The 10,924-nt window shown below is 30.2% G+C and overlaps 1 protein-coding gene across 1 annotated transcript in view; it reads right to left on the reverse strand.

Annotated features, from left to right (window-relative positions):
* Positions 1 to 10,358, reverse strand: part of LOC149887213 (metal cation symporter ZIP8-like) — a 29,285-nt gene extending 18,927 nt beyond the window's left edge. Inside the window, exon 1 of the mRNA XM_090090108.1 lies at positions 10,236 to 10,358. The gene's annotated coding sequence lies outside the window, so the exon portion shown is untranslated. The remainder of the gene's footprint in view (positions 1 to 10,235) is intronic.
* Positions 10,359 to 10,924: the final 566 nt, after the last annotated feature.

Here is a 10,924-nt window from a genome sequence, read left to right on the forward strand (position 1 = left end):
TGGCTTCAGATTTACAACAGGTAAAAATTTAACAACACTTCATTAGCCAACTGATCTTGCAAGATTTTATCTAAGTACGTCTTTTGCGGTAAGATCAAAATCTTTTGATATTTGCTGCTCTATCACAACAAGGTATCTTGTTGCAGCATCATACCGCGAAGATAACAGTATTAATTATCATACCGTGAAGATAACAGAATTAGCAATCACTTAAAATTCGTTTTAGCTGAGAACTGATTCTTCGGTTGACAAACTGTTCCTTAAGATTATAATGGTGATCATTTAAACAGTGCAAGTGAAGAATAATATTTCTTATTTAAAATTGAAGTTTTTCAGTAAAATTTTTAAGTGATAACCGGAACAAGGCATTTGTAAATGTTATTTGAAATGCACATTTAGTTTTCTTATGGCAACTGAACATGGGGCGAAACAAAAATTGCTCTGTAGAAAAAAAGAATAATAATTTTAATCGAAGCATCAACGAGATTTTAAAAAATCTCAAATTTTGCGTCAACTTGGGTTTTCAAGAAAAATTATTCAAAAAAATACCAATGATGATAAAACTAGAAAGCTACCGCCATATATATATATATATATATATATATATATATATATATATATATATATATATATATATATATATATATATATATATATAGCGATTTTTAGCAGTGTTTTGGTTGTCGTCTAAAATCATAGATATAATGCAACATCAAAATTTAAACTACTGATTTTTTAAGTCCAGAGATACTGCGGTATTATGAAAACCATTACTATTTCAAGTGAGCAACCAATCATGGCATCTTTTAAGCCTGTTTTTCACATTATCATTAATAGGATTAATAAAGCCTTCCGCATTTTTAATGTACTATTTAAAATGTGCAATCATTATTTAGTCTTGCTATTAATTGCTGCGTTTTTTTATCAAATAGTATCTTTAAAAGTAATATTTTTAAAAAAATTCATCGCGCAACAGGAAAAAACAAATTCATTCCTCGACATGACAACGCTGTGTTTAACAAACCAACAAGTTTATTGCGGATGAAAATAAAAAGTTTTTTTGATTTTTTAAAATTCCCGATAATGTTTAATCTTTTTCACAAATCACAAAAAACTTTTAGTCTTCGTAGCTTAGACGACTTCTTGCGTCACTGAAGGATGTTAACGCTTGAATAAAAGCAGTATCCTGTGTTACAGAATACTTTTTTTCTTCTCGGTTTTTGTAAAATAAGTATTGGTGATTTATGAATGCGTAGGATGATGGTTTTTTCAACGGGGAAGATTCCCGGGGCCCCGCGTGTGTACAAACAAATTTTTAAAAATAATTTTCTAAAGATTTAATCAGTTTTGACTTTTAAAAGATTTAATTAACTTTTATTTTTAATTTTCAATGCCCAGAGCTCGCTTCTTTTGGTCCTGGGTATATAATTGATCATAATGAGGGCCCCTTAAGAATACTTCCCCGGGGCCCGAAATTTCTCTCGACTGCTATGTATATTGGCTGCCATATCTTGATCAGAAAAATACAGATGATTATACAAGATATGGTTTTTTCTTAGATAGAGAAACAAAACTTTAAAAGCCAAACTTTCCGAAATCGATAAATGATATGCAGTTTTAAAAATCTTGATTACTTTTATAATGAAATCAAAGTTTCATAATGGTTAAGTTTTCAAAAATTGAAGACCTCCAAGGAATCTGTGCAGAGTTCTCTAAAAATATATTAGGAAACTAACAACTACAAATGCAGAAAAAGTACTGGAGAACCTTGCGTGACCACAAAACGAGAAGATAATATACTGATTCGACAGAGCATTGACAGTAGAAACCTACGGAAACAGAAACAAAGCCTAAAGTGTTGCAAATATAAAAAGATTAGTTAATTTGCCGAATTGCCATAAAATATATACTACTACGCTCCCAAAAAAAGATAAAACTTTTTTAACCTACAAAACGCAAAAATTGGACGATTAATCAACGCCATGAAATATTTTGAATGACGTGTTAGTTCATTGACGCAAGGGAGAACGTGCCTTTGTTCCAATAGTCAAACAAAGGGGTGGATCAATCATACAATTGCATGTTATGCATAGTTATATGCTTGTTGTTTTTAAAACTAAATATTGAAAATATGTTTTAAAATAATCTGATTGTATGAAGTGACCATAACACCAATTATCAATCATAGGGTAGATCACACTTAATTATCACATCATGATTAAAAACCCAAAATTTTGGGTAATGCTACGAGTTTCAGGTAATGAGATAAAAATAAATATACATGGAAAATTGACGGAAAAAAAGCTACGTTTATATAATGTGGTTATCGAGGTAAAGTGGTTATCGAGGTAAGCGTTTATTCTAGGTAAAAGAAGAAATTTTTAAAAAACAGAGTATTTAGATCAAATTTTATTTATTCTCGACTTTATTTTAAAAATTAAATTTTTTCAGACAATAAATTAAATGATATAAATATAGAAATTCATGCAGCTGGAAATGTGGAAATTCAGAACAAGAAAATTCAATATTTCAGCTTAGTGGAGCTGTTTCAGAGTAATAGCATCGCTTCTTATTTTTTTATTATTTTTTTTTTTTTTTCTTCCTTACTAATTTTTTTTTTTTAACAAACATTACCTTTGCAACTTGAGTCGTAACTAGAGACTCTGTAACCAGGGTAGTAACAAGAGACTCTTAGGGCCAGCTGTAAGGTAGCGTTGCCGGCGCAAGTTGCACCAGGCCCCTAGCTTACTAGGGGCCCCCAAATTAACCAGAGGAGGAAAAAGTAAAAAAAATTTTTACTTAAGTAAAAGTACCGCTACTTGAAAGAAATTTTACTCAAGTGCAATTAAAATTCTCCTCAAGTAAAAGTCATTAAAAGCTAATTAAAAATGTACTAAGAGTAAAAAGTTTACTGCGTCACCTTTTTAACAGCTATTGTCAGATAACAGAGCTGAAGAAAAAAGTAGGTATGTGCGTATCTGCCATTTACGGCACCGATTTTAAAGATAAAATCTGTGACCATTTTTTCACCGCGTACTCGAGGTTGGTGTTGCAAGGATGGATTTTTCTCGTCTTTTTTTTAGAATTTTATATTGACTTAGATAATATTTTTTCTAACTTTTGAATCAATTTTATATATCTATTTTCTATGTACCTGCCAAATTTCATTTAGAAATAATGACACGCTCATATTCTATTTTTGCACGCAGTAAAGGTACCAAATATTCTTCTGTTGTAGAAGTTGGGGGGAGGGGATTCACGATTATAAGCCTTTTGTATATTTGACTTTTTTATTCATTAAAAAATTGTTTTTTTAGAAAAATGAAACTTTATTTAAAATATTGGTGATATTTTAAAAATATTCAAAACATGATTTACACACACACACACACACACACACACACACACACACACACACACACACACACACACACACACACACACACACACACACACACACACACACACACACACACACACAAAACCATATTCTGCTATTAGTTGAATAAAAATATAACCGAGGCAAATTAATGCGTTAAAAGCTAAACAATGAAGTACTATTATAAAACCACCGTAAGCCGAACGCTAATTTTTTAAGTTGGTTACAGTTTTCTTAAGCATTCCTTATAATGAATTTTTGTCACTTAAATAGGCATATCTTTTAGCAGAATGATTAGTTTTTTATAAAATTTTCACCATTGTAATACTGATTTAAAGCTCTTTACAATGATGTATAATAATTAAATATTTGAATAGTTTAAAAATTTTGCACACGTACCTAAAAAAAGCGAAAGAGCTAATTTTTGTCACGAGTTTGATTTTTTAGAGTTACCTTAACGAAAGTATCGTAATCGTAGAAATCATTTATTTAAAGTAATTAACAAAAGTAATATATAATATATGGTGGCTCTCTTACTGAGAGATTTTTTATTGACTTAAACGGAAGTTATTAAGTCGATAATTGTTTTTTCCCGAAGAGCTTTAAAAAATTAAGTCTTCGTCTTTAAAATAATGTAAACATTTATGTATAGCGCTTGAACTTTTTACATAAGTTTAAAAAGTTTTAACTTACGTCACACAAATTAAAAATGAAAATGTGCCTTAACTTAGCATCGCTATTCAAGACTTAAAATGTGTAAACATAGGATTTAATATTCTTGCACGCTTATTATTAAAAAATTTAAGTTTTTGAACTAAATTTTAGAAAAAACAAAATTTCGTGACATAATGATTAAGTAGATTTGAATGTTAAAATGTTAGAGTTCGTGTCCTAAGCACAAACTTCTATGCCGCCAAAGTTGAAATGTTACGCAACACAATCAGTGCGTTGTCGTCCGTGCGATCAATACCTTTGCTAAGGTGAGTTTCCACTCATCCGTTTTAAGTACGGGAAAGGGGTGGGAAAATTAATCACGTGAGCATGCGCAGTTTGAAATTTATATTTGATAACTAATCACTGTGCATGCTCACGTATTTAATTTTTCCCATCCCTTTCCCTTTCCCGTAGTTGAAACGGATGAGTGGAAACTCACCTTTAAGCAAAGGCATTCGGCGTTTCCATTTAATTTAAAGATTTTTGATTAATGATTTTTTATTTTAAATTAAACGATTTAAAAAATCCATCCGACAATAAAATTTGCATATTTTTAACTGCGAAAGCAATAAACATTTTATCTTCTTCTGAAAATGAGTTCTCGAGTTTATCCTTCCGATGCTGAAAAACGAAAGTTGAAAAAACAACAGGCAGAAGCCCAAAAAAAAAAGTTTTATATAGAACCTAATACAAGCGCATCTGTTGTTTCATAACTTGAAGAAGCGGAAGGCTCATCACACATCACAGTTCAAGGTGAAGTGGAATACGATTTCAATGTATAAGATGTAATTGATGATAATAATGATCCACCCAGCTGGCCCATCAGAATTGCTGATACTCTTCGAGTGGAGCATGTAAAACTCGGACCCGACAAGGTAACTGAATTCGACTTTCCTCTAAACAATGAACGGCGGCGCTTCACAGAAGACTATTACTGTCGTGTCCTCAGAAATGGTGAAAAAGTCGAACGAAGTTGGCTAGCTTATTCAAATCAAATTGATGCAGCATTTTGTTTTTGCTGCAAGCTGTTTGGGGTGTCAATTTCTAACCTGGCAAATAATGGGTCTTCTGCTTAGCAGCATCTTTCTTGAAGTCTGAAAGACAATGAAGAGAGCCAAAATTACTTAGATTGCATGTAAAAATGGAACCTTATGTGCACCAGTTTGAATGCTAATGTGATATTGGATGCTTTTAATCGAAAGATCATTGAAAAAGAACGAGGTCATTGGCTGAAAGTCAGTAAACGCTTTCTACCCATTGTGCAATACTTAGCAGGAAGAAATCTGCCATTTCGCGGTGATGTTGAAAAGCTTGGCGAAGTGGGTAATGGAAAATTTCTTGGGCAAGTTGAGCTGCGTATTCCCTGCGTATTCCCTACAAAGTGACGAACAAATTGCTGATGCAAAAGAGCAATTTCGAATTGAATTCTTCATTCGGTTAGTTGACGTGGCTCAACAAAAGCTCAACGAACGATTTTCGATATTGGAAGACTTCAATGTCAAATTCGGTTTCTTACATGATTTTTAACAAAAGAAAACTTGCTCAAATGATGATATCATGAATTTCACCACGAACCTGCAAGTTGCTTTGGCGGACTCTACGTCCAATAAATCAGACATAGATCCAATAGAATTAACTAGTGAGCTGCGAAACACTTGTTTGGTTCTACAAGAAGACGCCAGATCTCCATTTGATGTGTTAACGTTGATTGCGCGAAATGATTTGGCAGAAATCTATTTGAATGTCTTTGTTGCTCTTAGAATAATACTAACAACTCCAGTATCCGTGGCTACTGAAAAAAGCAGCTTTTCAAAACTGAAGTTAATCAAAACATATTTGCGTTCGACCAAGAATCAAGAACGTTTATCTATATCATGTTTATGTTATATCATAATATCATGTAAATATCATATTTATGATAGCATTACTTTTTTTTACTGTATTATCAATCAGTAGAATTGAAAAACAATAATTGAACTACAAAAAATGAAAACTTTAACTTATACCCCATTCACACCAAAAATAAAACTTGTTTTAATCGTGGTTATTTAAACTTGTGACGCATTTTTCCGTTCACACTGCTTTTTAAAACCATGTTTCAAATAAATGAGTTTAAAAAACCATAACTAAATAAGACAACATCGCGAGGTTGTTTTATTTAAAAGCTTTAAATATTTGGAAGCCGAGTGGTTTTATAAATCTCCATGAAAAAAAAGTTTTAATGAAAAATTGAGAATAGTAATTATATATATATATATATATATATAAGATACAGCGAAGGATGACAACTTCGTTGGTACTTAAAGTTTCTATGTAATTGCTCTTGCAAGCAGGCTATTGAGCACTCTTGAGTGAAGAAGTCTTTTACTAATCACAATATATATATATATATATATATATATATATATATATATATATATATATATATTTATATATATATTTATATATATTTTTATATATATTTTTATATATATTTATATATATATATATATATATATATTTTTATATATATTTATATATATATATATATATATATATATATATATATATATATATATATATATATATGTATATAAATCAAAAGAAATTATTTGTATACGATTTTTTTAAATATTCTCCCTTTATATCTCTCTTACATCATATATGATACATTTAAGTATATATTTATGTGTATTGTAAGTATGATTTGTGTTTTAATAACAGCATTTTCTTCAAATAGCTTATATAAAATACTTTAATGAATACACAAAAAAAAGTTGTCAAAAGGTCTCGACATTGGGATGAGACCGAAACAAAAGTACTTATACTGAAATGGTCAGAAGAAAATATTCAGGAACAGTTAAAGTCATGCACGAGAAAGATGAAAATATGGGATGATGTGGCTGTATATGTCAAAGCAGCAGGATACTTAGACCGAGATGGAGATTCTTGTAAAACAAGAATACACACTCTTCTCTGTGCATATAGAAGTTATATGGACAATAAAAGAAATGCTACTGGAGCATCTGCACATAAAGTACCTTGTTGTTTTAATGAAATCGATGGAGTTTTGAGAGGAAGACCAACTACTTTTCCAACACATTTAACAAGCTCCTCTGGTAGTTTTTCTTTGCTAACAATTACAGATAACGCTACTTTTGAGCAACCTAAATCTGATGAAATTGATTTTAAAAATGAAATAAATTTTGTTTGTGATAGCCCAGTCAATAATGCAGCTAAGACTTTACCTGAAGGATCAACAACAACTTCCAGTGGTAATTATTTTTTTAATAAAAACAAAAAAAAAAGAAGTTCAGCTGAGTTATTATTTGAAAAACTTGATGCAAACATGAAAAGTTTTATAAAAGCGCAAGGTGAGACAGATAAAGAGTTTTTTTCAACATTATTTGAAAGTGCACCTAAAAATAGTTCTTCTGATAAAAAAGATAAAAGTACAGTATTGTTAAAAGTGAGAGAAAAAGGAGATGAATTTTTTATTGAAACAGAATTGCTTGTGATGAGTATGGAAAAGTTGACTGCATTAATTCTGGATGATTTTAACTATAATTTCAGTCAAAATATAGTTATAATAAAACTTCCCAATGTACGTGTAAGGAATGATAAAGATGTTAAAAGGTTGTTGAATGGTGATGAATTAGAATTTTGGAGATTATAAAAGAGATTGGATATATATATATATATATATATATATATATATATATATATATATATATAGTTAATTGTCATTTTTTTGTTCTTTTTCTTGGAATGAACCTTTATTCCACACATCTTGTTTATTAGAGACTAAATACTATTTCTGTTATGTTTTTGATTCTATTTTGTGTTATTTTTGTAATTTTTTTCAATAATCTTAGAGGAAATGTGTATTTTGTCATCTCTTAAGTTGTACAATTGAGTTGTAAAAAAACATTGCAAATATTTATTGCAGTCTTAATACTTCTTAAAATAAAGAAATCCTAATTTTATGAAAAACTATGTCTTGGAATTACTAATAAAGTTTACACAACTTGAAATATATTGTTTTATTGCAGACAGAATTACTTCTGCTTCAATTTGAACAGAATCGTTTCTTCCAGTGCTCATATTAACCTCACTACCTTGCAACCACTCTTCAGAAAAGCTCTGATTACTGATTTCACAAAAGTTATGAAGAATGCAGCATGCACTTACTATTTTAACAGAATTTTCAATAGATGTGTCAATTTGTTTGGAGATGCATTGGAATCTTCCTTTAAGCCTACCAAAAGCATTCTCCACTACTACACGAGATCTACTCAGTGAAAAGTTAAAACTTTTTTCCTCTCTTGAAAGATTCCCACGGTCTGAATAAGGTTTCATTAGCCATTCTTCCAAAGTGTATGCAGAATCCCCTAAAATTAAAGGAGATATTTTTTTTCCTGCTATGTTCCTTGAGAACTGACTTGGTAGAAAACTTTTTTGCTGGCATTCTAAGTATAAAGGGGAGTTTTTAAACACACGAGAATCGTGAGACTTGCCTGTCCAGCCAACAAATATGTCTCTGAAAAGATATCTGCTGTCAACAAAACCTTGAAGAATAATCGAATGATAATCTTTACGATTAATGTAATCCTCTGGATTCTCTTTCGGTGCTTTTATTCTAATATGGCACCCATCAACTGCACCAACAACAAGTGGAAAGCTCGAAATTTCTTCAAATTGTTTCATTATTTCTTTTACCTCTGCTTCTCGAGGTAAATATATATATTTGTGTAGTAAGTTATCAACAATTGCATTTGTTACCAAGTGAATTATTTCACATACTGTTGAACGACCCAGACCAAAAAGGTTGCTTATGGTTCGAATGTCAGAAGACCCAGAAAAAAAATACAAAGTTACTGCAACTTTCTGCTCAACTGAAACACTCTTTCTATAGTTAGTGTCTTTTGTTTTTACATATATTGTTAATTCTGAACATAAGTATAGAAATGCTTCTTTTGTCATTCTGGTATTTGCAACCCAGTCAGATTCTGACCAATACTTATTCATGTTATCAAAATAAAACTGCTGAGATCTCGATTTCTTCCAAACAAACCGAGGTCTTGAGATATAGCTGAATAAAATTTGATTTATCAATTCCAAATGAAAGTAACTTCTATGGCGTCGTCTTCTGCAATACTGCAGAACATTAACTTTAGTTAGGAAAATCGATATCTCTTGATTTCGTAAACTTTCCATTTTGTTTTTGTTTTTAAAAAATATTTCAAAGTAGACGTGACCGAAGTATTGTATAAAAAAATTTTTGCTTGAGCTAGCAAATGTAAGTTTTATTCGGTTTCGTAAAAATGAACCAGATTTATTCTGGTGTGACAAGGATAATAGTTGAAAAAGGTTTCAACTGAACCCCGTTTTAAAAGCGAGTGTTATTAAAACTCGGTTTTGTTGGTGTGAATGGGGTATTAGTCTTACGAAAAGCCGAATCAATTATAAGCCGATCGCTAAATTAGAGGGTGGTTAACATTTTAAACTGCTTTGAAAGGAGATTCTTGGAACGTCAGAATTTCAATTTACAAATGTGTTATTATTTCATTAGTAATTTTTATAATTATGTATAAAAAATTATATTTATTGAAATTTGGCTTTCCTTACTTCTAGGCGCATTTGATTTTTGCCTAAATGTCACAATATTTATACGGCCCTGTCTGCAACATACTCGAATATTTTTCCATTAATCTTTACAAAATAAAAAATAATCAAAAATAATTTTTAGGTTTTTTTTACTACTTAATCAAAAAGTTAATCTAAAAAGTTCTAACGTGATGATTTGTTAATTTGAGATTTTTTTTCTCAAACTAAAAAATCAACAGATTAGAATTTTTTTTTTTTTCAAAATAAACAAATCTTCAGGTTGGAATTATTTTATTACCCATTTTTATCAGTTGGAAAAAAGTCTCTACTCTTTAAAATTTACTAAAAGTTAGTTTACATTACTTTTTAAAACAACTTGAAAATATTTTTGTAAAAGATTATTTAGAAATAAGTTTAAAAAAGGTGTATTTGAAAAATAATCATGAATTTTTGAAACTAAATAATTGATTTTATCCCAACGTTTAAATTAGGAGATAAAACAAAATAGTTCTAATTGAAGAAATTAAAAAAGTATACAATGCTCTGATCCACGAACCTGATCTGACGAATCTTTTGGATGTGGCTTTCTAAATCTATTATTTCCAATTACATGTACATTTATTTAAAATTTAAAATGTAAATATTCCATTTAACTTGAACCATTTAAATTATAGTTAGGTGTTTCTACTGCGAAAAGCTCAATAATTAGTATATTGGCTCCTTCCGTTGATGGATTTTGAACTACACCAATATATATAACCTATATTTTTGCACTTCAAAATCCGGCAACGGAAATTAGCGTACATGTGTTTTGAATATATGGCAGAAAGTATGCGATAGCACCAAAATACTCAGAGGTAAAAAGAAAGGCGCAGAAAAAATGTTTCTCTTACGACTTAGGTCCACATGAGATACTTGATACTTATTCAAATTCCACGTTCTTATCAAGGAAGTGAAAAGGGATTAAAGCGTTTCAAAAGAAATATTTTTTTAAGTTATTTTCTCAAATCATATTTTTACTGAAATGAAAAACTTATTGTAAAAAAGAGACAATAATCTTTACTTACAATCATACTGATGGAAATCATCCCAAGATAAACAAGTGAAGTATGATCTTATTTTTTTCTTGCTGAGAAGTTTTAAATAACCTCTCCGTGTTCCTTAATCTTGCCAGATATCAAAACCATATCTCGGTTGTGAATCAGAATATTTGAGTGGCAACGTGGCATAGTAACTTAGGATGAT

The sequence above is a fragment of the Hydra viridissima genome, unplaced genomic scaffold (assembly GCF_058129835.1).
Source record: "Hydra viridissima isolate aposymbiotic clone 2 unplaced genomic scaffold, HvirCarnegie_v1 scaffold_6, whole genome shotgun sequence".
NCBI lineage: Eukaryota > Metazoa > Cnidaria > Hydrozoa > Anthoathecata > Hydridae > Hydra > Hydra viridissima.